Genomic DNA, 27,072 nt, shown 5'->3' on the forward strand with positions numbered 1-27,072 from the left:
CCTTTTAGTATTTTACTTGCTCCTTCATATACTCTTATCTGGACAAAATGACAAGGCGGAAAAATTCACCACAAAAAAAAGAACAAGAGGCAGTACCAAAGGCTAGGGACCTAATCAATACAGACATTGGTAATATGTCAGATCTAGAGTTCAGAATGACGATTCTCAAGGTTCTAGCCAGGCTTGAAAAAGGCATGGAAGATATTAAAGCAACCCTCTCGGGAGATATAAAAGCCCTCTCTGGAGAAATAAAAGAACTAAAATCTAACCAAGTTGAAATCAAAAAAGCTATTAATGAGGTGCAATAAAAAATGGAGGCTCTCACTGCCAGGATAAATGAGACAGAAGAAAGAATTAGCGATATAGAAGACCAAATGACAGAGAATAAAGAAGCTGAGCAAAAGAGGGACAAACAGCTACTGGACCACGAGGGGAGAATTTGAGAGATAAGTGACACCATAAGACGAAACAACATTAGAATAATTGGGATTCCAGAAGAAGAGGAAACAGAGAGGGGAGCAGAAGGTATATTGGAGAGAATTATTGGAGAGAATTTCCCCAATATGGCAAAGAGAACAAGCATCAAAATTCAGGAGGTTCAGAGAACCCCCTCAAAATCAATAATAGGTCCACACCCCGTCACCTAATAGTAAAATTCACAAGTCTTAGTGACAAAGAGAAGATCCTGAAAGCAGCCCGGGAAAAGAAGTCTGTAACGTACAATGGTAAAAATATTAGATTGGCAGCAGACTTATCCACAGAGACCTGGCAGGCCAGAAAGAGCTGGCATGATATATTCAGAGTACTAAATGAGAAAAACATGCAGCCAAGAATACTATATCCAGCTAGGCTATCATTGAAAATAGAAGGAGAGATTAAAAGCTTCCAGGACAAACAAAAACTGAAAGAATTTGCAAACACCAAACCAGCTCTACAGGAAATATTGAAAGGGGTCCTCTAAGCAAAGAGACCCTAAAAGTAGTAGATCAGAAAGAAACAGAGACAATAAACAATAACAGTCACCTTACAGGCAATACAATGGCACTAAATTCATATCTCTCAATACTTACCCTGAATGTTAATGGGCTAAATGCCCCAATCAAAAGACACAGGGTATCAGAATGGATAAAAAAACAAAACCCATCTATATGTTGCCTACAAGAAACTCATCTTAAACCCAAAGACACCTCCAGGTTTAAAGTGAGGGGGTGGAAAAGAATTTATCATGCTAATAGACATCAGAAGAAAGCAGGAGTGGCAATCCTTATATCAGATCAATTAGATTTTAAGCCAAAGACTATGATAAGAGATGAGGAAGGACACTATATCATACTCAAAGGAACTGTCCAACAAGAAGATCTAACAATTTTAAAATATCTATGCCCCTAACGTGGGAGCAGCCAACTATATAAACCAATTAATAACAAAATCAAAGAAACACATCGACAAAAATACAATAATAGTAGGGGATTTTAACACTCCTCTCACTGAAATGGACAGATCATCCAAGCAAAAGATCAACAAGGAAATCAAGGCCTTAAAAGACACACTGGACCAGATGGACATCACAGATATATTCAGAACATTTCATCCCAAAGCAACAGAATACACATTCTTCTCTAGTGCACATGGAACATTCTCCAGAAGATCACATTCTTGGTCCTAAATCAGGTCTCAACCGTTATCAAAAGATTGGGATCATTCCCTGCATATTTTCAGACCACAATGCTCTGAAGCTAGAACTCAATCACAAGAGGAAATTTGGAAAGAACCCAAATACATGGAGACTAAACAGCATCCTTCTAAAGAATGAATGGGTCAACCAGGAAATTAAAGAAGAATTGAAAAAATTCATGGAAACAAATGATAATGAAAACACAACGGTTCCGAATCTGTGGGACACAACAAAGGCAGTCCTGAGAGGAAAATATATAGCGGTACAAGCCTTTCTCAAGAAACAAGAAAGGTCTCAGGTACACAACCTAACCCTACGCCTAAAGGAGCTGGAGAAAGAATAAGAAAGAAACCCTAAACCCAGCAGGAGAAGAGAAATCATAAAGATCAGAGCAGAAATCAATGAAATAGAAACCAAAAAAACAATAGAACAAATCAACGAAACTAGGAGCTGGTTCTTTGAAAGAATTAATAAGATTGATAAGCCCCTGGCCAGACTTATCAAAAAGAAAAGAGAAAGGACCCAAATAAATAAAATCATGAATGAAAGAGGAGAGATCACAACGAACACCAAAGAAATACAGACAATTATAAGAACATACTATGAGCAACTCTACACCAACAAATTTGACAATCTGGAAGAAATGGATGCATTCCTAGAGACATATAAACTACCACAACTGAACCAGGAAGAAATAGAAAGCCTGAACAGACACATAACCAGTAAGGAGATTGAAACAGTCATCAAAAATCTCCAAACAAACAAAAGCCCAGGGCCAGACGGCTTCCCGGGGGAATTCTACCAAACATTTAAAGAATAACTAATTCCTATTCTCCTGAAACTGTTCCAAAAAATAGAAATAGAAGGAAAACTTCCACACTCATTTTATGAGGCCAGCATCACCTTGATCCCAAAACCAGACAAGGATCCCATCAAAAAAGAGAACTACAGACCAATATCCTTGATGAACACAGATGCGAAAATTCTCGCCAAAATACTAGCCAATAGGATTCAACAGTACATTAAAAGGATTATTCACCACGACCAAGTGGGATTTATTCCAGGGCTGCAAGGTTGGTTCAACATCCGCAAATCAATCAATGTGATACAACACATTAATAAAAGAAAGAACAAGAACCATATGATACTCTCCATAGATGCTGAAAAAGCATTTGACAAAGTACAGCATCCCTTCCTGATCAAAACTCTTCAAAGTGTAGGGATAGACGGCACATACCTCAATATTATCAAAGCCATCTATGAAAAACCCACCGCAAATATCATTCTCAATGGAGAAAAACTGAAAGCTTTTCTGCTAAGGTCAGGAACACGGCAGGGATGTCCGTTATCACCACTGCTATTCAACATAGTACTAGAAGTCCTAGCCTCAGCAATCAGACAACAAAAGGAAATTAAAGGCATCCAAATCGGCAAAGAAGAAGTCAAACTATCACTCTTCGCAGATGATATGATACTATATGTGGAAAACCCAAAAGACTCCACTCCAAAACTGCTAGAACTTGTACAGGAATTCAGTAAAGTGTCAGGATATAAAATCAATGCACAGAAATCAGTTGCATTTCTCTACACCAACAACAAGACAGAAGAAAGAGAAATTAAGGAGTCCATCCCATTTACAATTGCACCCAAAACTATAAGATACCTAGGAATAAACCTAACCAAAGAGACTAAGAATCTATACTCAGAAAACTATAAAGTACTCATGAAAGAAATTGAGGAAGACACAAAGAAATGGAAAAATGTCCCATGCTCCTGGATTGGAAGAATAAATATTGTGAAAATGTCTATGCTACCTAAAGCAATCTACACATTTAATGCAATTCCTATCAAAGTACCATCCATTTTTTTCAAAGAAATGGAACAAATAATCCTAAAATTTATATGGAACCAGAAAAGACCTCGAATAGCCAAAGGAATATTGAAAAAGAAAGCCAAAGTTGGTGGCATCACAATTCTGGACTTCAAGCTCTATTACAAAGCTGTCATCATCAAGACAGCATGGTACTGGCACAAAAACAGACACATAGATCAATGGAACAGAATAGAGAGCCCAGAAACGGACCCTCAACTCTATGGTCAACTCATCTTCGACAAAGCAGGAAAGAATGTCCACTGGAAAAAAGACAGCCTCTTCAATAAACGGTGTTGGGAAAATTGGACCGCCACATGCAGAAAAATGAAATTGGATCATTTCCTTACACCACACACGAAAATAGACTCAAAATGGATGAAGGATCTCAATGTGAGAAAGGAATCCATCAAAATCCTCGAGGAGAACACAGGCAGCAACCTCTTCGACCTCAGCCGCAGCAACATCTTCCTAGGAACATCACCAAAGGCAAGGGAAGCAAGGGCAAAAATGAACTTTTGGGATTTTATCAAGATCAAAAGCTTTTGCACAGCAAAGGAAACAGTGAACAAAACCAAAAGACAACTGACAGAATGGGAGAAGATATTTGCAAATGGCATATCAGATAAAGGGCTAGTGTCCAAAATCTATAAGGACTTAGCAAACTCAACATCCAAAGAACAAATAATCTAATCAAGAAATAGGCAGAGGACATGAACAGACATTTCTGCAAAGAAGACATTCAGATGGCCAACAGACACATGAAAAAGTGCTCCATATCACTTGTCATCAGGGAAATACAAATCAAAACCACCATGAGATATCACCTCACACCAGTCAGAATGGCTAAAATTAACAAGTCAGGAAATGACAGATGCTGGCGAGGATGCGGAGAAAGGGGAACCCTCCTACACTGTTGGTGGGAATGCAAGTTGGTGCAACCACTCTGGAAAACAGCATGGAGGTTCCTCAAAATGTTGAAAATAGAACTACCCTATGACCCAGCAATTGCACTGCTGGGTATTTACCCTAAAGATACAAACCAAGTGATCCAAAGGGGCACGTGCACCCGAATGTTTATAGCAGCAATGTCTACTATAGCCAAACTATGGAAATAACCTAGATGTCCATCAACAGATGAATGGATAAAGAAGAGGTGGTATATATACACAATGGAATACTATGCAGCCATCAAAAGAAATGAAATCTTGCCATTTGCGACGACGTGGATGGAACTAGAGGGTATCATGCTTAACGAAATAAGTCAATCGGAGAAAGACAACTATCATATGATCTCCCTGATATGAGGGATAGGAGATGCAACATGGGGGGTTGAGGGGATAGGAGAAGAGTAAATGAAACAAGATGGGATTGGGAGGGAGACAAACCATAAGTGACTCTTAATCTCACAAAACAAACTGAGGGTTGATTGGGGGAGGGGGTTGGGAGAGGGGGGTGGGGTTATGGATATTGGGGAGGGTATGTGCTATGGTGAGTGCTGTGAAGTGTATAAACCTGGCAATTCGCAGACCTGTACCCCTGGGGATAAAAATATATGTTTATAAAGCTGTAAAAAAAAAAAAAAAAGAAAAAAGAAAGGATGAATACCCAAGTTTTGTAGCAACATGGACGGGACTGGAAGAGATTATGCTGAGTGAAATAAGTCAAGCAGAGAGAGTCAATTATCATATGGTTTCACTTATTTGTGGAGCATAACAAATAGCATGGAGGACAAGGGGAGATGGAGAGGAGAAGGGAGTTGAGGGAAATTGGAAGGGGAGGTGAACCATGAGAGACTATGGACTCTGAAAAACGATCTGAGAATTTTGAAGGGGTGGGGGGTGGGAGGTTGGGGGCACCAGGTGGTGGGTATTGTAGAGGGCACGGATTGCATGGAGCACTGGGTGTGGTGCAAAAATAATGAATACTGTTATGCTGAAAAAATAAAAAAATTTAATAAAAAAAAGAAAAAAAAAGAAAAAAAATGTATAAATGTAAAATAAATTTAAGAAAGACAATTTAAAAAGTGTTTTATGTTTACTTAGATATTCTTATGGGTACTTTTCATTCCTTACTGAAGATCTTGCATTTCCTCTGGTATTCTTTTCAGCCTAAATCACTTGTTTAATTTTTTCTAATATTTTTTTTTTCTGTAGAATATGGATTTGCTGGAGACAGATTCTCTTAGTTCTTGGATAACTTGATAACATCTTCATACTGTTTTCATAATTAAAGCATATTCTAATAGATGATAGAATTCTAGATTTGGCAATTTTGGTTTTTTTTCTTTTAGTACTTTAAAGACATCATTCCATTGTCATCTGACCTTTATCATTTCTGGTAAAATGGTAGCCATCATTTATATTCTTTTCTTCTTTTATAATTGCATCTTTTATTCTCTGGCTACTTTTAAGAATTATTCTTTATCTTTGATTTTTAGGAATTTGATCATGTTGTTTTTCTTTGTATTTATTGTGTTTGCCTCACTGAGAATTTTGGATTCAACTGATATTTGTCACCAGTTTTTGGAAGTTTTCACCATTATCTCAACTCTTTGTATTCTGCCTCATCCTTCCACTTATTTTGGGATCACAATCACACGTAATTGTTTTGTTATGTTCCTTTAAAAAAAAAATCTTTGAGTTTAGTTGGGATTCTTTTTATGTAAGCTGTGTTCAACTTTTCTGATCTTTTCTGCTGTTAAGTCCATTGAATGTTTCATTTTAGGCGTGGTAACTTTCACAGTATTTCCATTTAGCTCTGATTATACCTTTTATCTCTTTGGTTAATTTATCCACCTCTTTACACATGCTGTCCACATTTTTTACTAGAGTCCATAACACTTTAATCAAAATTATTTTTAAATCCCTATCAATTAATTCTATCGTCTTGGAAATTCTGAGTCTGTATTTATTAACTATTTGTTCTCTTGAGCATGGGTCTCTCTTTTTTTTTTTTTGTGCCCTATACTTTTTTTTTTTAATTTTTTTTATAGATTTTTATTTATTTATTTGACAGAGAGATCACAAGTAGGCAGAGAGGCAGGCAGAGAGAGAGGAGGAAGCAGGCTCCCTGCCCAGCAGAGAGCCCGATGCGGGGCTCGATCCCAGGACTCCGAGATCATGACCTGAGCTGAAGGCAACGGCTTAACCCACTGAGCCACCCAGGCGCCCTGCCCTATACTTTTTTTATTCTATACTGATAATTTTGTGTAAAAAAGAAGTAGAGACCGAAGTAAGTAATATTTACCTCTAGGGCAGGCACATCATTTCTTTTGGGCTTCTAGAGAGATGGCTAAATCATTCAAATCTGTAAATGAGCTTTGTTGTGGCTTTGATTTATTTCACCATTGACTTTAAACACCTGAGGCTAAGATCAGGACATTCCTTCTAGTGAGATCTGGGATACTAGCGCTGGTGACATTCTGGAAATCTGCCTGTTTTACGATTGAGCTACCAGTTTTTGTAAATGTGGGAAATTTTTCTGCTTTACATCCCAGCTGCTAGAGCAGCTGTGGAGTTTTTGTTTTGTCTTAGCTTTCTAGTATCACCCCATTTGCTCTCTGGCCCTTGGTAGATCTTATTGAGCCCTGAGGTTTCACCATGGCATGCAGAGAGCAGCTGCTCTCAACTCTGTGAAGACCTAGATTGCCCTGGACATATTTCTCTCATTTCTATTAGTGTGTCCCTAGTCTTCGGTGCCACTGACAATTTTTTTTAAATTTTTCTTTTCTTGACCTCCCGCCTGTGAAGGTTGCTGCCTTGAACATGCAGGAAGCTCCACACACCTTAGGGAAGATTTCCCTGAGTTCCCCTTCCCTGTTCCCAGGATTTGGTATTGGTGGAAGATCTGAGGAAAGTAATTGGCAGGTGGTAACAGATTCACTCTGTAGCTGAGATTCCTTAGGATGTTAGTATGTCACATTAGCCTTTTAGCCTGTTAAAAGTTTGGCTGTTTCTCCTTGCCTTTTATGTGGCACGTTCTTCTTCCTCTCACTACACTTACAAAAATATGAATGTCCCATTGCTTTCTGTAGCTTAACTCATTTGTATTTCTTTGTGTCTTTAGCTTAGAATGATGTTGAAACTTGTTCAAATTGCTTCGTTGTGGGTTTTCAGGTCAGCATGATGGCTTGTGACTTTGAAAAATCTGAATTAGAAAAAAAACCTAGGAAGCTCTGTATTTAAAATTAAATGCATCAAATCTCACAGTAAAGATAAGGAGAATTAGTGAAACTCAGAACGTAAGGATTCAAAAATATTTGTACATAAAAGGGATTTGTATGTACAAAGGAATCTAGAATTATTTTCTGACCTTTATGCAAATGATCCCAAAAGATCATGATGCTAGATAGAATTGATCAGAAAGGAAGTCTACTTTATAGGATGAGAGAAATTCCTTACTTAGGCTTACTTAGTGGATATAGTGGATATAGAATATAGATATAGAATATAGTAAGTTATTGAAATCAAAGAGACATTAGAAAAATAAAGACAATTTGGAGAAAGAGAGAATGCTGTATTTTTAAACAATTAAGAATGGGATAAGTCAGAAGGTGGTGTTTTCATCAATATGAGTATTGATTTCTTCTTTAGGCAAAATGGTGGGCAAAATGAGTCATATTAAATCTCTGCTTGAAAACTACTCAAAATATTGAATTAAATATAAATATATGTTTCAAGTGCACTGAGGGGTAGTATTTACTTATTTATTTATTTATTTATTTATGATTTTATTTATTCATTTGACAGAGAGATTCCAAGTAGACAGAGAGGCAGGCAAAGAGAGAGAGGGAAGCAGGCTCCCTGTCGAGCAGAGAGCCCGATGTGGGACTCAATCCCAGGACCCCAAGATCACGACCTGAGCCAAAAGCAGCAGCCCAACCCACTGAGCCACCCAGGCGCCCCGAGGGGTAGTATTTAAAAGAAAAATAAACTTTAATGCATATAGTATGCATAGTATTAAAAAAGGAATAGCTGAATATTAAAGAAGTTAAAACTTCCTCATGATGTCAGAGTAATAACTAAAAATTAATAAAGGTAAAGAAATTAAGACAAATTAATAAAATAGAAAATAAGCCTGCAATTGAAAAGGTCAGCAAGAACAGAAGTTGATTTCTGGTGGGGGACTAATATAACTGACAAAATTCCAGTGACACTGATTAAAAAAAGGCAAAAACATCAAGAATAAAAAAGGTGACATCATTATAAATGATACCAATTTCAAAATATTGTGACAATGTTCTATGGAAATCTTTATGCTAATAAATTTAAAATTTTAGACAGAGTGGATAAATTCCTAGAAAAATAAAAGCTACCACAACCAACTAGGAGGAAATAAAGAACTTGAATTTGAATTAAAGAATTGGACTTGCAATCAAAACTTGTTTCACAAAAGGAATCCAAGATTCAGTGACTTCTCGGGGGAGTATTGCCAGATTCAAAGGGAGAAAAGTATTCCAATTTACACAAATCTTCCAGATAATGTGAAAAAACTTTTGAAGTCATTTGTTGCATCTTGTATAATATTGATGCCACCACTACCTGAAAAGGATAGAATGATGATGGAAAATTGTAGGCCAATTTCAATCATGAATAAGGGATGCAAAATCCTACACAAAATACTAGCAAAAATACTCCAGAAACAAAACATTACAGCCATGTCAAATTTATCTAAGGAATCAAAGTTTGCTGTAATATTAGAAAATCTGTGTAATTCGGCACATTAAAAGTTTAAAGGATAATAATTATAGTTCCATTTCAATATTTACCAAAAAATCCAATATTAATGTGAGATAAAAATCTTACAAAACAAAAAAGAGCAGTTCCTTAATCTGGTGGAGGTTTAATGTAAATAAAAATATCAATAGCAACATTATACTTAATAGCACAAAATTTTGTTGAGATTGTCAACAAGACAAGGAAGCTTGGTTTTATTATTTCTATTAAGCATTGGATAAGAGGTTCTAATAAGGTAAAAAATAAAAATAAGGGGCGCCTGGATGGCTCAGTGGGCTAAAGCCTCTGCCTTCGGTTCAGGTCATGATCCCGGGGTCCTGGGATCGAGCCCCGCATCGGGCTCTCTGCTCAGCGGGGAGCCTGCTTCCCTCTCTCTCTCTGCCTGCCTCTCTGTCTACTTGTGGTCTCTGTCTGTCAAATAAATAAACAAAATCTTAAAAAAAAAAAATAAAAAAAATAAAAATAAACACAAGGAATACCAAGGAAATAAAATTGTCACTATTCACTTGATTGATGTGATTATATCAATGATGTAATGATATCAATGATATGATTATACATATAGGCATTTTAAATATATTGATAGATAAATTTTTAGAATTAGGTGAATTGTTCAAAATGTTAGATATAAATTCAATACTTAAAAATTTATTTATCAGAGTGATGTCAGCAGAAATGGCAGAGTAAGGACATCCAGAAATCCTCTTATCTATAAAAACAATAGATCACTGGCAAAAATTTCCATGATTCACTTTACCAGAAATCTGGAAATTAACTGAAAGATACCAACAACCTGGAGAGATGGGATTGGTCTGGCATTGGGCTCGCTGCCCAGTGGGGAGTCTGCTTCTCCCTCTGCCTCTTCCCTCCCTAGTCCCCTCGCTCATGCTCTTGTTATTCAAATGAATAAATAAAATCTTAAAAAAAAAAAAAGTAGAAAAAGCATTCACCATAAGTGATAAATTCAATTACATGTAATCTTTTATTCTCCAAAATATTAGAAGAAGGGGAAGAAAAGTTACTTTGAGAGATGCAAGAAAAGATACAGTGGACAATTGACTTGATTTGGGAATATATACATACCACTCCCACATATTTTTAAAAAATGAAATCCATTTGGCCCCCCAAAAAACTATTAAAATGTGTTTAATCTCTTTAATAATCAAGGAAAAGCAAAATAACACTATAATAGCATAACACTACTAATCAAAAAGATTTTCAAAAAGTTTAAGTCAGAAAATACCAATTGTTTTAGTTTAAATTATTGGTTCCGCACTTTATTGCTCCATAATACAATTGCACATGTTTCTTCCTACCGTTTCTTGATGTATAAAATGTCCTTGAGCATTGACTCTGGGCTTGTTGTTTAGGATTTGCTTTGGACTAATGTAATGTACGTATACAGGACATAAATAGAGGTTGGGTTTATACTGTAGAGCTTGCTCCTTAAACTCTTATAGTTCCCTATAAAATTAATTTACATGTACATATAGCATATCTCAATCACAATACTCTGTATTGTGATTGAGTTTGCTTTGTCAATGGACAATCTGTGAATTATGAGGTGTTTCATAAACACATTTTTTAAAAGATTTTATTTGAGAGAGAGAGAGAGAGAGTGTGTGTGTGTGTGTGTGAGAGAGAGAGAGAGAGAGAGAGCGTGAGTACATGTTGGGAGAGGGGCAGAGGGAGAAGCATATTCCCCACTGAGCAGGGAGCCCCACTCTGGGCTTGATCCAGGGGGAGTCTGGGATTATGACTTGAGCAGAAGGCAGAAGCTTAACTGATGGAGGCACCCAGGTGACCCCATAAACACATTATGTAAACACATACGCATATCACACACATTTTCTTTTTCAGTGTTGGATCATGATCATTCAGTGGCTATTTTCATGGAAAAATAAAGTGCATTATGTTCATCCTGCCTTTCATCAACAGCCTTTTGTACCTCTTGCCTTTCAAAACACAACCAAATTGGCCCAAACGCATTTGTTTTGTAGTCTAGAGAATTACTTTTATTCCGAAACTTTGGAAGAGGTGTAATGGCTTCTGCAACTGTCTCTGTTTGGGGTACAACATTAGTCCAGTGTCTTTTGTGTGCAAAACACTTTACTCAGAGCTATTTTATTCTCTGCTTTTATTTCCAATTGCCCTTATTGTAGGTATGGCCAGTTTTGGTAAGATGAAATTCATTCAAACAATATTTATTAAACACCCGCTGTGTTCTATAGAATTGAGGATAGAATGAATAAGTCCCTGATCTCTTGCAACTTACATCCTATTGGGAAATATAAAATCTAAAGCTGTAATATCAAATTCTTTAGCTTGCAGTTTCCACTAAAACCTAAAAATCATATAGCTCCCTTTCTAAAGTTCTTGACCTACTAATGTTTCCTGCATTAGTCTGCTTGGGCTGCCATAACAGAATACCACAGGCTGGGTGGCTTAAACAACAGAAATTTGTTTTCTCACAGTTCTGGAGACTAGAAGTCTAAGATCAATGTGCCAGCAGGGGTGATGTCTGGTGTGTACTTTCCCCTTAAGTTGGAGACAGCCACCTTCTTGTGTGTGCACAAGTGAAGATAAAGAGTGAGTGCAAGCACAAGTGAGCTCTGGTGTGTCTTCTAATAGGAGATAACATCCAATAGGATCAGTGTCCTACCCTGTGAACTCATTTAACCTTAATTACTTTTGTACCCCAATACAGCCACACTAGGTTTTCTGGCTTCATCATATAATTTTGGAGGTGGAACATATATTCAGTCCATAATACTTGCTGATCTCCTAGTTCCTCTCTCCTGTACCAGAAATTTCATTCCTAGGACCCTCGATACTGAGTATACACAGTATACCCCTGTATACTCAGGATTACCTATAATAATTTTACCTTTGGCTTGTTCTACCCTCAAAGCCTATTACTGTCAACTAACAGTGATTAATTGTCTATTTATTAAATTCCTTTATTTGGGTACTGTGAAGCTTGACTTCATCAGCCTGACTGTTCCTGAATGCCCAAAATCAAACCTGTGATTTAATTCCTTTTTACTTCTCTATTTGTTCTTGCTGAGGCTTCTAATCATTTCTACCACCAGTTTTATACATACAGCCTGACACTGTGTAGTCCTAACTATATGACAAGTGGCCTGTCATTTCAAGGAATGTTTTGTACCACAGTTATTCTTCTACCAGGCTTTGTGGGGCCACCCATGACCTCACTGGAGCTTGCTCCAATCTCATGTCCTATGTTGCAGGATATTTGATTGCACCAAGACCAGTGATTATCTCAGGAATCTTACCAAACTCAGGAAATCAAATAGATGAATTACTTGCTGTTTATATCTCAACTGTTTCTGAGAAACACACAATTGGGCAGGTTATTCATTTCAAAAAGAAAAAGGGTATAAACCCATTTGGACAAAGAAAGTAAATCATGATGAAAATCCCCTTATAAAACTGTGGATAATTATGCCCTAAGGTGGGTCCTCTCTTGACAGAGATGAATATTTTTAGAACTGAGTTCTTCAAAACTGGACAGTTGTGTCATAACTATGGCTTATGTTCCCATCACAATATAAACAAGACCCCATGGGATCTTCTCTGCTTGAATGGAATAAATTATTCAGTCGACAGGGGAGATTTAGAATGTTTCATTAAACAAACTAACAGATTCATTTTCCTATCCAGAACAAGCCTTTATAAAGAAGTTTTCATAGATAAAGAGTCTTGCAAGAGTGGATACTACCAGAAAAATTTTCTGCTTTTTGAAAGGTGGCTCAATAGCTCAACCATGGTATCAGTCATTTTCATAGGATCCTGTGTGATTAGGGACATCCTGTATTTCAGTGAACATACCCCGGAAGGCACAGAGAAAATCACAAAGGAGGTTCTTTCTGTGGATTCCTAAAGTTATTAGCTTATTGCTAGGTCAGTGCAGAGGTGCTATAGGGACTTGTCACTCTTTCTCAGCTAGAGTAATGGAATGTGTGTCTTTCAGAAGCATATCATTCCATTCTTATATTATTCTAATTGCTCTGGGATCCAAGTGTATTTCTTTCCTAATCCCTAACTTCATATACTGTGATAACCAGAGAAATGCTGAAGTGATCATTCATGGAATTATAATTAATATTGATCATTTATACTTTCTCTTCAATAACATGTATGGTTGGTAAAGATAAATTTTTATTTACAAGTTAAATAGGATAAACCCAGCTCCCGTGATTTATAAAGTAAAATTCTGGTAGAAAAGAATTTATATATTATATAAAATCTCCAAGAAAAGTTCTGAAAGTTTCGACTTTAGAATAAATTCTCTTTATTTTATTCTTTGTGCTTCCATTGCAGACTATATTTCCCCCTGTCATTTCAGCTGCTATCATTTGTTATACTGATGAATGTTTCCATTTCTCTGACTTGAATATGCTCAACTAAAGATAAGCCTTTTCCTTCTTTGTATAAACAAGCACCTAGTATAGAGCCTGGTACTTACTGTTCACGCAACATAGTGAATAAGTGACTGACTTAAACACAAATGTCCTTTTTCCTTAAAGAATGGTTATGTAGGTTTTTCTGTATTACCAAGAGTTCAGCAAAAAAGAAACCTGAAATAAAGTATTTGTAAACCTATTTTTAATAGATTTGTTAAAGAATAAAACAAAGCAAAACTGTTTTTCCTCCCTGTGATATTGTGTAAAATGTTACCTCATGGACTGATGGGTCAAAGATTTTCACACAAGATGGTTGTTGTTAACTTTGACTTGACCTTCATGAAGCTCCAGGTATCTGAATTTCCATGTTCTGAGATTAAAGGCCAATATGTTAAGAAACATATCTTCATTTTCTTTGTTAACTTCTACTTGTATCATCAAGTCAATCAAAAGTTTCATATTCTAGTTATAAGAATTTTAGGAAATCTATGTTCTTGTTTTAGTTCTTCTAAAATGTCTCCCAAGAAAATGACATTTTAGCTTTCTGTACCTTTCTATAAAATATAAATAGTAATGATAGTCTTGCCTCTCCAAAAAGAATGATTATGGTTATAAACAAAATGACAATATGTGGAAGTATTTTGAAAAGTATAAAGTGCCCAACAGCTGGGAAAGTGTTGGTGCCCCAATAGATATGAGAAGGCAGTGATATAAGTGTTGGGGTTGATTAATATTTTTCATCCTTGGCTCAGTTTTCAAGGCTCTTAAAAATATTTCAGTTATATAGATGTTGGATTGGGATGGGTACTATTTCCTTCTAGGTTTGGGAGCACAGTATTGTGACTTCTACTTTCCCTGGTTGATACTTGTATCTTCTGAACTCTTTCCACCTTGGCCCCAGTCAGTTCATTCAAACTCAGCTACTTCCTACCTCTGGCACAGGTACCACCTCTATTCCTAATGTTTCCTTACTGTAGATGGAACTCCCATCAGTATAACCTAGGTCTGTCTGCTCTGCTTTACTCACTTCTGCCCTGAGGAATTGGAAAATTTTATCTGAGTGGCAAATTTGGGTAGGATAACTAGACAGGTTCCACTCAGCTCCATCTGTCTCTCTCTGGGACCAAGCCTACTTATAACAAGACAAGTTCATCTACTTCTTTACGCTGTGAGTACTACTTGGGCAAATCTCCACAATGCAAGGAGGCCCTCAGTGGCCTAGCATTGCTTGCAATTGGATACCTGTCTGCTAATACACGTGCCCAATGTTGGCAGTCCTGCTTCATTATCCCACCTAAAGATCCTCTTAAGAACTTAGCTGCTGGTTAACACAAGCAATAATCTGCCCTCCAGATTTAGCCTATTTTGCAGCCTTTTCTCTGTTAGCCGAGAGTTTCCCAACCATGTTGGGAGCTACTTGTGTGCTAGAGGAAATGTTTTTTTTTTTTTTTTTTTTTTTTTCCAGCCCTGCAATAAACTGCTCATACTTCCCTGTGCATAAGGTTGAAATTACCTAGGACAAGTTTGTGCCTACCAAAACTTTCTATTTGGATTCTGAATTGAATGAAGTGTAGAAGATTATTCAGTGGTACTCTTGGTTTTTTTTTTTTTTTTTAATTTGTCATTTTTTTCATTTGTTGGTATTTAGCTTAAATGTCTTGTTTCATGGTCCTGACAGTGCGGTGATATGATATTACTTTGCAACCAGCATGGTGCCACTATTTCAAAGGTCACTGAGATACTCAGCTTGTGTTTATATTCCATTTCCTACTTGAAACTCTGTGTTTAAAGTCCTGATTGACTTCACCAAGTTTCTAAGGCTTTGGAAGACCTCTCTACTGAGAAAGCAGAAATTTCCAAAAGAATCAAGAACTGTCTTAGAGATTTGAAATGTACAAGGTAGAAGCAAACTTAGAGGTCCTTTAAATTCTCTCTTTAAATTGACAGAAAGTAAGTGATTTGCCCAATAGAATTTATATTAAATATAAATGTGAGGATTGTAACAAAAAAGTTGTCATTATGCCCGATTTTAGGCTCTTCCCCACTTCACATCCCTCTCTTCTCATTATCAGGAAAATTTGACTCACTTTTTTCTACATAACTGACCATTGGAAAATTTCATCTTATTTTGCGTAGATACTCTCCACATAGGACAAAGGCAGTTATTTAATTTTTAAAATTCTTGTTTTATTGAATTGATATCTAAGACTCTAGTGATTTTGTTGGCAAAAGTCTCATAGAGATTAAAGACTTCCTGAACCTTGAGGGATATGCAGAATCTGTGATACTGGTAGCTTTGATCTAAGCTTATGAACATGCAACCCACAAAACCACTGTGGCCTCAGTAGTGATTGGCTCATGCTTTCGAAGTATCATATACTTTCATAAAGAGGTGAGGAAGTTCACTCTGCACACCTTGAGTCCATGGCAAGTGTACAGATGTCCAATTCTGTTGCAGAGAGATGAAGAATTGGGATCAATAAGGCCGAACTCTGCAATAAGGTTAGTGTATCCATCCAATGAGAGCAACCTACTCACAGAATTACATTCAAAAGGTCTTTGTGAGGGGTCAGGCCTGGTATAAATTACTTGTATCAGACTGGAAGTTAGCAGGGAAGATATAATAAAATCTTCAAGGATAATTGAGAATACTTTAATAAACCAGTTTTTTTATTTTTTACAAATATTTGCCAGGTTTAACAGGGCCAATAAAGAATGGCAAATGACTGAAAAGCTAGCAAAAGCAGGAAGCTGCCATCACCTGTCAGCTTGAAAGGAAAAAGACATGTATGTTTACTGGAAGCCTCTGAGACCTCCAGCTGTAGGAGAGACCATCAGAAAGAAGCTGAAGTCTTGGTCAAGGAACACAGCCTTAGGCAACCCAGGGCAGAGCAGGGAAGAACTGAAGGGATAAATACCTTGACTTCTCACCTCCTACCCTTAGACTTTCAGACAGTACCTCACATTGGTGGGTCAAATCAGAAAGTAGAAGATAAGGAAGTCCAGTTCATAGGAGTCAGTCCTGATGCACGTAGTAGGGTGGAGAAGGCAGAAAGTCTGTGTGGGGAGGCAACCAGATATGGCCCAGCCATGGACATTATTGGTATTTGTTGGGTAAATGCACTGTTTCTTTACTGAAAAAAATATCTGGGGCACCCTGGTGGCTCTACTGGTTAGGTCAGGCTTGCCGCTTAGGTCATGATCCCAGGATCCTGGGATCAGCCCCAGGTTGGGCTCTCTGTTCAGTGTGGAGCCTGCTTTTCCCTCTCCCTCTGCTCCTCCCTCCTGCTTGCACACTCTCTCTCTCTCAAATAAATAAAATCTTAAAAAAAATGAAATGAGAGGCATGGAGAGGTTAAGTCAGCAGGTAGTCTACTTCTCCCTCTCCCTCTGCCCCTCCCCCTGCTTGTGAACACTTTGTGCACTCTCTCTCTCTCTCTCATAAATAAATAAGATCTTAAAAAAAAAAATCTCTGAATTTCACCACCCTACGTGTTTCAGAGAAACTCTCACTGGCTTATAATTATTTTCTGATATTAGTGCAGCTTTTCATACTCATTTTTAATCACCATAAGAGTTTTCTCTCTTCCATAACAATCTCAACTCCAAAATTCAGCTCTTAAATTTTCCAGTTAAGAGAGCCAATAAATTATCTTTTTTTTTTTTTTTAATAAGAACTTGAGTTTCTATCACTCGTAGCCAAGAGTCCTCATATGACCGTACTTGCTTTCTTCAGTCACATTTGTCTTCAGTTCCTTAAACATATTCCTAGGAATGCTTCAGAAATTAACTGCAGAATAATAAATGGCTAAAATTGAAAGTGCCCTTCTCTAGTTATTTCTTGAAAAGTAAAGGAGTCAAAATGAGCACAAAAGGCAAGGTGACATGCTTGCTTGCAGTTTCCTTAATAGAAGGCCAAAAGATAATCCTAAGACAGTGATTACTTTATTTAACGGTTTAAAAACCAGCATATTAGGAATCCTGTCCACTGTACCCAGAATTGTGGGAAAAAAATGTCTGAGTTTTACAGGAGTAAAGAAAGATGGTACAATGAAGTTACTAAGATTCTTGACTTTAATAAATTTTTTTGTAACCAAATCATAATTAAGCTCCGAAGGCTTGGTAAGTGGTGGCAATCTCTCTCAGGATTCATTTCACTTGTTTTCTTAAGAAGGACACCAAAATAATGATTTTGATAATGTTACTACTAAAAATAATAATCAGAGATACTATTTTTGAGGGCTTGATCATGTCCAGTTACTTTAATAAGGCATTTAAATACATTTCATTTCATCTTCATAGCAATTTTAAAAGGCAGGTAACAATCCCACATTGTAGCTGAAAAACCAGGTCTCAGAAAGTAAGGAACTTGCTGTGTTATTTCTCTTCTCTCATCATGAGTTTTTTCTATTATTACATTCCCTGCTCTTATATCTTAGCACTTTTCAGTATTTATATGAGCAATGTAAACTTTTGCTTAAGGAAGAAATTAAAAGATAAGAGGGAGAAGGAAGTCTTAGTTGTGTGTTTAAACATCTTAAAGATAATCAGTTACATAATCTATGTTAAAATGAGGATTAAGCAAGAAAGTGGGAAGAATAGTGAAAGAAGAATCCCTACAATGATCTTTTCTCCATCTGAATATGAAATTAAGGGTTAAGGAATGAACCACCAAAAGAATTTGTAAGAGTTGGGGGTGGCAAGAGAGCTGATAATAGCTAATAGTGAAGAGACCTCATATTCTTTTTCATGACATTTTGATGTCATGATGACAGATTTTTAGAGTATAGATAGCCATAGTGAAATTGTAATAAGGAAGGAAATAGTAATTATAGCTTCACATCTGAGGCTAAGGAGATTTTATTATTCTCATCTAAAATTGATTACCTAAAAAAGGATAAAGCTTCGTATCAACTCAGTTGAGGACTTGATGAGTCAAGTACAAAGCAAAACGTGAACCATACAGTGTTTTCTTGCATATTTATTTTTAAAATACCATGAGGCTCCATACAAATCACTCACTGATGTATATATGAAAAAAATAGAAGAAATACTAAATGAAGAAAATATGATAATTTAGTCTAAATATAAATGCAGACATTTTGTGTTTATGTAGGGCTTTTTGCCCCCCATGTGTTTATAAACCTTCTAGGAATAGTATCTCACCAGACATTATGATATTGGGAAACAAGAATACTTTGCAGTGTTGGTTCTGAATAACTTATCTAATGGTGTCAGGTAAACAGAGGCTGGCATCCAGGCTGCTGTTTTTGCCCTAGTTCCCAATATTGCCTCCCCAAACACTGGAACTGAAAGACAAGAAAGAAAATGACAAAAGTTAAGTATTCATAGCAACTGCGAAATTTTGATTAAAGTTAAAAAATCTGTCAAACTATCAAGTTTACTATTAGTAAACTTTGAATATTGGTGGATCTCCTAACTGAAAATGCTAAGTACTGCAGTATAAACAACAGACTTTTTCAAAGGAATCATGAATGTTCTTGTCATTTAAACTCTAAGTATTGGATACCTTTGTCTGCATTTTATTATCTTCATCTTTGACAAATGTACCAGTTATAAAAGTCAGTAAGATTTCTCTGTCATGGGTGGTGTGGAATAAACATTTTCGTTTCCAACAGTACTTAGCTTCTTTACTGATGGTTCTTATCAATAGACAAGGAATGATATTGAAATGAGAATAAAGTGAATGCTTAAGACCTGAGCCATTATGCAGAACTTGATCTCTCCACTGCAAGGCTATGTGATACTGGAGGGAGGGGCCATAAATAGCTTTAGCACTGCTGGTTTTAACAAATGCATGTTAAATCCATGTCCTCGTGAACAATTGCTCAATGAAAAACCAAGAGACATTTTGTCTCCATTTGAGAACACAAACGCGCACACTCTTTTATTGACTCTGATATGATTTTAATTAAGAAAAAAATATTCCTCACTAAGGGCTAATTAAGTGTAAAATGAGAGCAAAAGTCAATCTCACTAGAAATGAAACACCAGAAACTATGTATGTTTCTCCCTGGTTCTCTATTCAGACTTAATAACAACCATCTCTACTTTTTAAGACCATGAATTGAGGGAGAAACATCTACAGCTTTGTGAAAGTATGAGTGTTTTCCCAAGTGAAATTTTAGATGAATTAAACATAAATGAACTAGAATCACCCCAATTTCATTTTTTGAAACTTTCATGTACACTTTAAATAAAAATAAGGAAAAGTGAGATTTTAATATTGTAAAATTAATATTAATTGTGAAATATTAGTAAGCATAGCCAGTTTTAGTTAGGTTACATATTTTCGATATATAACCAAGCTCTAGGAATGGAGTGAAGACTGGCAAATATATGGTGGCAGTATAGAATGTGCCACCCAGAAATAAGCTCTGGATGCTTTTCATGAATTCCTTGGGCTTGCAATAACTACAGTGGGCTGAATAATGGCCCCCCAAATATGTCCACAACATCATTCCTGGAACCTATGAATATTGCCTTTCATAGCAAAGGGAATTTTGTAGTTGCAACTAAGAATTTTGAGATTATCATGGATTTCCAAGTGGACCCATGGAGTCACAAGTGTTCTCATTAGGAGGATGTAGGAGAAATAGTCAGAGAGAAGGCCATGTAACATCAGACGGGGTTGGATTGATGAACTTTGAAGATAGAGATGGAGGCCATAAACCAGGACTCATTAAGTGGCCTTCAGTAGCTGGAAAAGGCAAGGGAATGAATTCTCCCTTAGAGCCTCCAAAAGGAACATAACCCTGTTGACACCTTTACTTTAGTGCAGTGAAATCGCTTTCAGATTTCTGGCCTCCAAAATTATAAGAGAATCGATTTCTGTTGTTTTAAGCCACTAAGTTTGTGGTAATTTGTTACAGCAGTTGTGGAGAACTAATACAATACCTTGTATCTGTGTTTTTAAAATATGCATTTTTTTTTTTTTTCTGTTTAACTTTTAAACTGAACTAAAGTTTACCTCTTTGGTGGAAAGTTTGGGAGGAATATAAGAAAATGGGGTTGGGGAAAGATGTGTTTTAAAACGAGCAGAAATTAGGACATATCAACTTAGATATATTTTTTGAAGATTTTGTTTATTTATTTGAGAAAGAGAGAGAAAGAGAGCATGAGAGGAGAGAGGCCAGCAGGAGAAGCAGACTCCCTGCCGAGCAGGGAACCTGATGTGGGACTCCATCCTGGAACTCCAGGATCATGACCTGAGCCGAAGGCTGTCACTTAATCAACTGAGCCACCCAGGCACCCTAACTTAGATGATATTAAACAAGAAGATTGAAATCAGAGCAGGAATCAGAGATAGTACCTACCACCTATAGTAACGATCAAGTAGGAGAAACATATTAAGCCCAAATAAGGAAATCTGAATTTATCTGGTATTAACCATAAGCTGTCACCAACTTGACATTTCTCTTTTGTAGAGTGTGCACAGATCTTTTTCTAATTATTTTAATCATAGCATTTATCTCTTTCCAATATAAGGGTTATTTCTTAGTGTCTCTTCCCTCAGATTATGTGAACCCTCTTAGAATAGAAACTGTCTTTCCTCTTTGTGTATTGGTATCTCAGATTGGTATTTAGTAAGCATTCAATAAATATGTTTTGAATGAATAAATTAAAATTCAAAGATACAATAGCTGCTTCTCTTATTACCAATTCTACCCCACACTCCCACTCCCAGGTGCCGAGACTGAGAGGAGATTGCAGTCCCAATTTCATATGCAAATGCAGAAGTGTTGCCCGAACAATTTCTGGGAGCCATTATAAAGGAAGTAAACACAGTTCCTGTGGAGTCCGAAGGGAGAGAGCCCTCTCTGGTAGTCACCACCTGATCTGAGACCCCAACAGTGAAGAGGTGCTGAAGTCTTTGAGGAAAACAGCTCATTTGTTGAAATAAATGAGATAAATGCTGGTGTAAAATCCTTCAGTCTTTCTGGCATAAAAGCTAGCAATCATCAGATTCCTTGTGGGGGCTAGCAGTTTATGAGACTAGCAGCAGTAGTTCTGGCCTTACTATGCATGTCAAAGAATGCAAAAAAGAGAGCTGTGGGGCCTAGACTTTTAGTATTTGATCAGATCTGAGCCCACCTGGAAATACATTTCAGAAGGGAATTTGAGTGAAGGTAAGAAAATCCTCATGTAACATCAGTTTTTACCTCATGAGAAAGAGTTCTGAATAAAATCCATGGGAAAGGAAAAAGGAAAGAAGGGCTTTCTATCTTCATGATGCAACTAAGAACAAGGAACTAATCCACTTACTCTGTTCCTCTTGATCTGCCATGCCTTATATTAATTCAGGGCCACTTGCTCTCTGGAAAACATGAGTGCCTTTTCCAGTTGAAAATAATTAGGAACTAGGAGCATGAGAGATCAGATTCTACGCAGCCTGTAAATTCAGATTTCATATTCAGTTTCTGTGACAGACATCAGTTACCCAATAGCAATCGGGAAGGCAACTTTATTCACAATATGAAATCTTATGTAATGATTCAAAGTATCCCAATAAAGCCTCCCATGAGTTATTTTTAACTGAACAAACAAAGGTAATTAAGCTTAGTTCAATGGACTGGCCCAAGGACACATTAATAACCCCCAAATAGGGATTATTAGAATGTATTATTTTCAGTACTTGCGTGTTTGTTCAATTCTGCTACCTTTCTATTTAATCATTGCTAAGATCAATTGTTCTGCTACTGGAGACATCCAGAAATTTAGCCCATGGGATGGTTAACTAAAGGGTCCCCATGTGAGTGAGCTTCAAAGCCTGAAATCATTAATGGATTGGGCAGAGCCGAGCTTTCCATTAGCCACAGTGCCTAGGGCTCAAGAAAATATTTTATTTATAGTTTCTTTTAATGTAACAAAAATATTGTAATAATCATTGTAATAATGAATGTATAAAAATGAATCCAGCCTGGACTATATTCATCTTTATATAACACACCCATAAAGATCATTTTTATTTATTATTACCTTTTTTAATGAAGGAATTGCCTGTAATCTGGAACTAGGATGGATAGAAGCATTGCATCTAGGGATACAGAAGATAAAACTAAATATTTACTCAAAAATATCCTGCTTGTGTTTTGGAGAACATAGCTTACAAAGATTTTTATTTACAGGGTGTTATACAGAAATAAGCCTGGAGGAGTTGGCCACCAACCAAATGAAAAAGAAAGTGTTCTATTCAGTGGTACATTTAATGCTATCTGGATTTAATTGCACATTTAACTACAATTGAGCCTAAAAAGTATTTGAAGCTAGGAAGTTGGATGACCTTGAGACTGATAACCAGAACCTCCATTCCTCCTGCTACACTGTGGCACATAGGTATCTTGTAAATGGGTTATAACCAGGTTGAGATAATGATCTGCTTGCCTTTTAAGTGTCCAAAGATGCTTGGGACTGCTGTAGCGTCTACGGAAATAGTTTCTACTTGGAGCAGCCTCATTTAATTACCTTAGCATACAACACGGATGTTAATATTTTCTGTTTGTGCCATGATGTGGAAAAGGTGAAGAAATACTGCCTACTCTAGGCTTGAGTTCCTTTATCCATCAAATGTAAACACTGGACAAAATGAACTCCAATTCAATTCAACAAACATTTTGAGAGGAGATAATAATAATAATAATAATAACTATTATTATTATAATAATAACTATTATTATTATTATTTTTGAGAGATCACTTAACTAACTTCCGGGATTCAAAGATAAACAGAATGTGGTTTGTCCAAAGTCATGTATTTCAAAGAGTTCATACTCTCACTGGAGAGACAGGCATGAAATCATCTTCTCATAATATAAATCACAATGTGATAAATTTGAAAATGAATATTAATCAAAGTCATATTAAAAATCAGAAGGAATGAGTAAATCTAACTGCAGAAAAAAACCATGGAGGACTTCAGAAACAAGGTGACACTTAGCCTGGACATGAATATCATAGCTCCAGAAAACTTGATTAGGATTCATTCTCTAAGGCAAGAGGAATAGGGTCGAAGAATTGTGGTCTAATACTGGAGACAACTCAGATAAAGAGAAGTTAGATTACTACTTGTTCAAGAACACACTATGTGTTGTTGGCAGAACTGAGAGAGAAACCAGGTACTACTTCATAACTCCCAGCATAGCATCAATTGTGCATAATTCTTTATGGAAAAAACTTAAAAACTACTTTAATGTATATTATAACTTCATAGACAATTCCTAGTTAATGAGAGTAAGAAGAAAACTTGGAATCAATATGAAGAACAGCTTCTTTATTTCCATTCCCTTGGCATTGGCACAGAGTGTCCAATGCCCAAGTCCTCAGTAATCTCGTAGTATATTGAGTAAGATTGTTGAAGTGTGGAAATGCATGAAAATCAGGCATTTGGCTCATTTATAATTGAAGCGAGAAATTAAGTTGAAAGTGGCTCTCTAGACTTATTAAGAATGATAAATGACCGAAATAGGAAATATTAGGAAGTTTAAGTCAACTTAGTTTCTGGTTAAAAATGAATGTAGGCACTTAGGGGTAGAAACAGCATATGCTAATAACACATCACTCAGACACTATAAAATAAGTTGCACAAGAGACCAAAATATTAATCATTTACTCTTTTTGTTTTTACTTTTTAGTCTGAAAATTTTCAAGTGTAAAGTAAAAGGAGTAGTACAATGGCCCCCCCACTGCCTGTCACCTAGCATCAATAATTATAAATACTCTGCCAAGCCTATTTCATCTAAAGCTCCTGGGTTTTTGCCTTTAATTTTATTTATTTATTTATTTATTTATTTATTTATTTATTAATTAAGATGTCATTTATATACCATAAAATTCACTCATTGTAATGATATAATTTAGTAATTTTTAGTAAACTTACAGAGTTGTACACCCATCACCCTGATGCAATTTTAGACAATTTCTATCCCTCCAAGAAGTTTCCTCATGGCTATTTGTAGTTAATCATGGCTCCCACCCTTCTCCCCAGGCAACTACTAATTTTTCTGTCAATTTGCCTTTTCTAGACATTTCGTATAAATGGAGCCATACAATGTGTAGTATTTTATGTGCAGCCCCCTTCATTTGGTGTAATATTTTGAGGTTTATCCATGTTGTATATATCAATAGTTTGTTTTTACTGATGAGTAATATCCCACTGTGGGGATATACATTTTGTTTTTCCATTCACCAGTTAATGAACACTGGATTGCTTCTTGTTTGACGTTATTATGTATATTGCTACTATGGATTATGTGTGCAAGTCTTTGTTTGGACATATGCTTACATTTTTCCTGGGTAGATACCTATGGAAATGCTGAATAATAAGTAAGTTTATTTTTAACGTTTAGAGAAACTTTCAAAGAAACTTTTATTTTATATTTTTACTAGCAATAAATGAAGTTTTTACTTTCTCTCCATCCTTGCAAGATTTTCAACATAGATTGATCACGTCATCTGTGAATAAATACCATTTTAGTTTTTCTTTTCCAGTCTGGATCCCCTTTATTTCTACTTTCTGGTTGTTGCACTGGCCATAATCCCCAGCATAGTGTTGAATAAAGTGGCAAGAGCTAGGCATCCTTGTCTTATTCCGGATCTTGGGATAAAAAGCATCAAGTGTGATGTTAGCTTTCTTAGGTACCTCTTACCAGATTAAGTAAATTCCCTTCTATTCCTAGCTGCTGGGGATTTTTATTATGACTATATTTTCCATTGGGATAATCTATGTTTTTTCTCTTTTAGTTAATATGATGAATTACATTAACTGATTTTTGAATGTTAAATCAACTCTGCATTCTACAGATAAACGACACTTGGTCCATGTATTGTTATTTTCATATGTTATACAAGTCAATTTACTTTTTGTTTAGATTTTGCATCTGTATTCATCCAGGTTATTAGTTTGTAGTTTTCTTACTTGTGTAATTTCTCTACTCTTGATTATCAGGATAAATCTGGCCTCTTAAAATGAGTAAGGAATGGGCAGCCTGGGTTGCTGAGTTGGTTAAGTGTCTCCCTTTGGCTCAGGTCATGATCCCAGGATCCTGGGATCAAGTTCCACATTGGGCCCCTTGCTTATCAGGGAGCCTGCTTCCCCCTCTGCCTGCCTGTCCCCCTGCTTGTGCTCTGTCTCTGACAAATAAGTAAATAACCTTTAAAAAAAATGAATAGGGAAATATTCCTCCTCCTTGAGTTTACCAAAGAGTTTGCATAGAATGGATATTATTTATTTCTTAAGTATTTGTTAGAATTCACCATCGAGGTCAACTGGGCCTAGATTTTCCTTTACAGGAAGATCTTAAATTACAAATTGAATTTCTTTTCTAGGTATAGGGCTACTTAGGTTGTTTATTTATTTGTAAGTGAGCTTTGGTAGTATGTATTGTCAAGGAACTTGTCCACTTCATCTGATTTGGTGAACTCACTGACAAAGTTTTCGTAGTATTTCCTTTAAAAAAAAAAAATCTACAAAACTTGTAAATATCACCTACTTCTTGTGTCTTCTCTTTATCCTAATTAGACTTTATAGATGTTTGTAAACATTTATATTCTTAAAGAACCAGATTTTGCTTCCATTTATTACTTATATAATTTTTACATTTTCTATTTTATTGATTTCCATTTTTCTTTTCTTTCTTTTACTAACTTTGTATTTTATTTGCTCATCTTCTTTCTAATTTTCTATAGTACAAGTTGTGGTCATTGTTTTGAAACTTTTCTATATATTCCCTAAGCACTGTTTTAGTGACAGCCCATAAATTGTGATACGTTTTGTTTTCATTCAGTTCAGAATTACTTTTAAATTTGATTTCTCATTGGCCCATGAGACATTTTTTCATTTACAATATTTGGGGATTTTTCAGTGTTCTTTCTAGTACTAACTTCCAGTTTAATTTCATTGTAGAAGTTATAGAACATAGATGAATCCTTAAAAAATTTTGGAACATGTTTAATGGCCCAGAACATGGCCTATTTGGAATATATTTCATGTGCTCTTGAGGATAATGTGTTTTAAGCTGTTGTTGGGTGGGGTGTTCTAACTAAGTCAAGTTGGGTGATAGAATCTTTCAAGTCTTTTACATTGTACTGATTTTAGTCAGTTTGTTCTACTAATTATTAAGACAGGGTTATTGATATCTATAATTATAATTGTGGATTTTTCTATTTCTCCTTATTGTTCTATTAGTTTGCTATGAGATGTATAAATGTTTACAGTTGTTATCTTTTATTGAGTCAAATTCTTTATCATTATGAAATGACCTCCTCTTCTATTCCTGGTAATATTCCTTGAGCTGTACTTTCCTTTGCCTGATAGTAATAAAGCCACCCCTGTTTTCTTTTGAC

This window comes from Lutra lutra, chromosome 11 (assembly GCF_902655055.1).
Source record: "Lutra lutra chromosome 11, mLutLut1.2, whole genome shotgun sequence".
In the NCBI taxonomy this organism is placed as follows: Eukaryota; Metazoa; Chordata; class Mammalia; order Carnivora; family Mustelidae; genus Lutra; species Lutra lutra.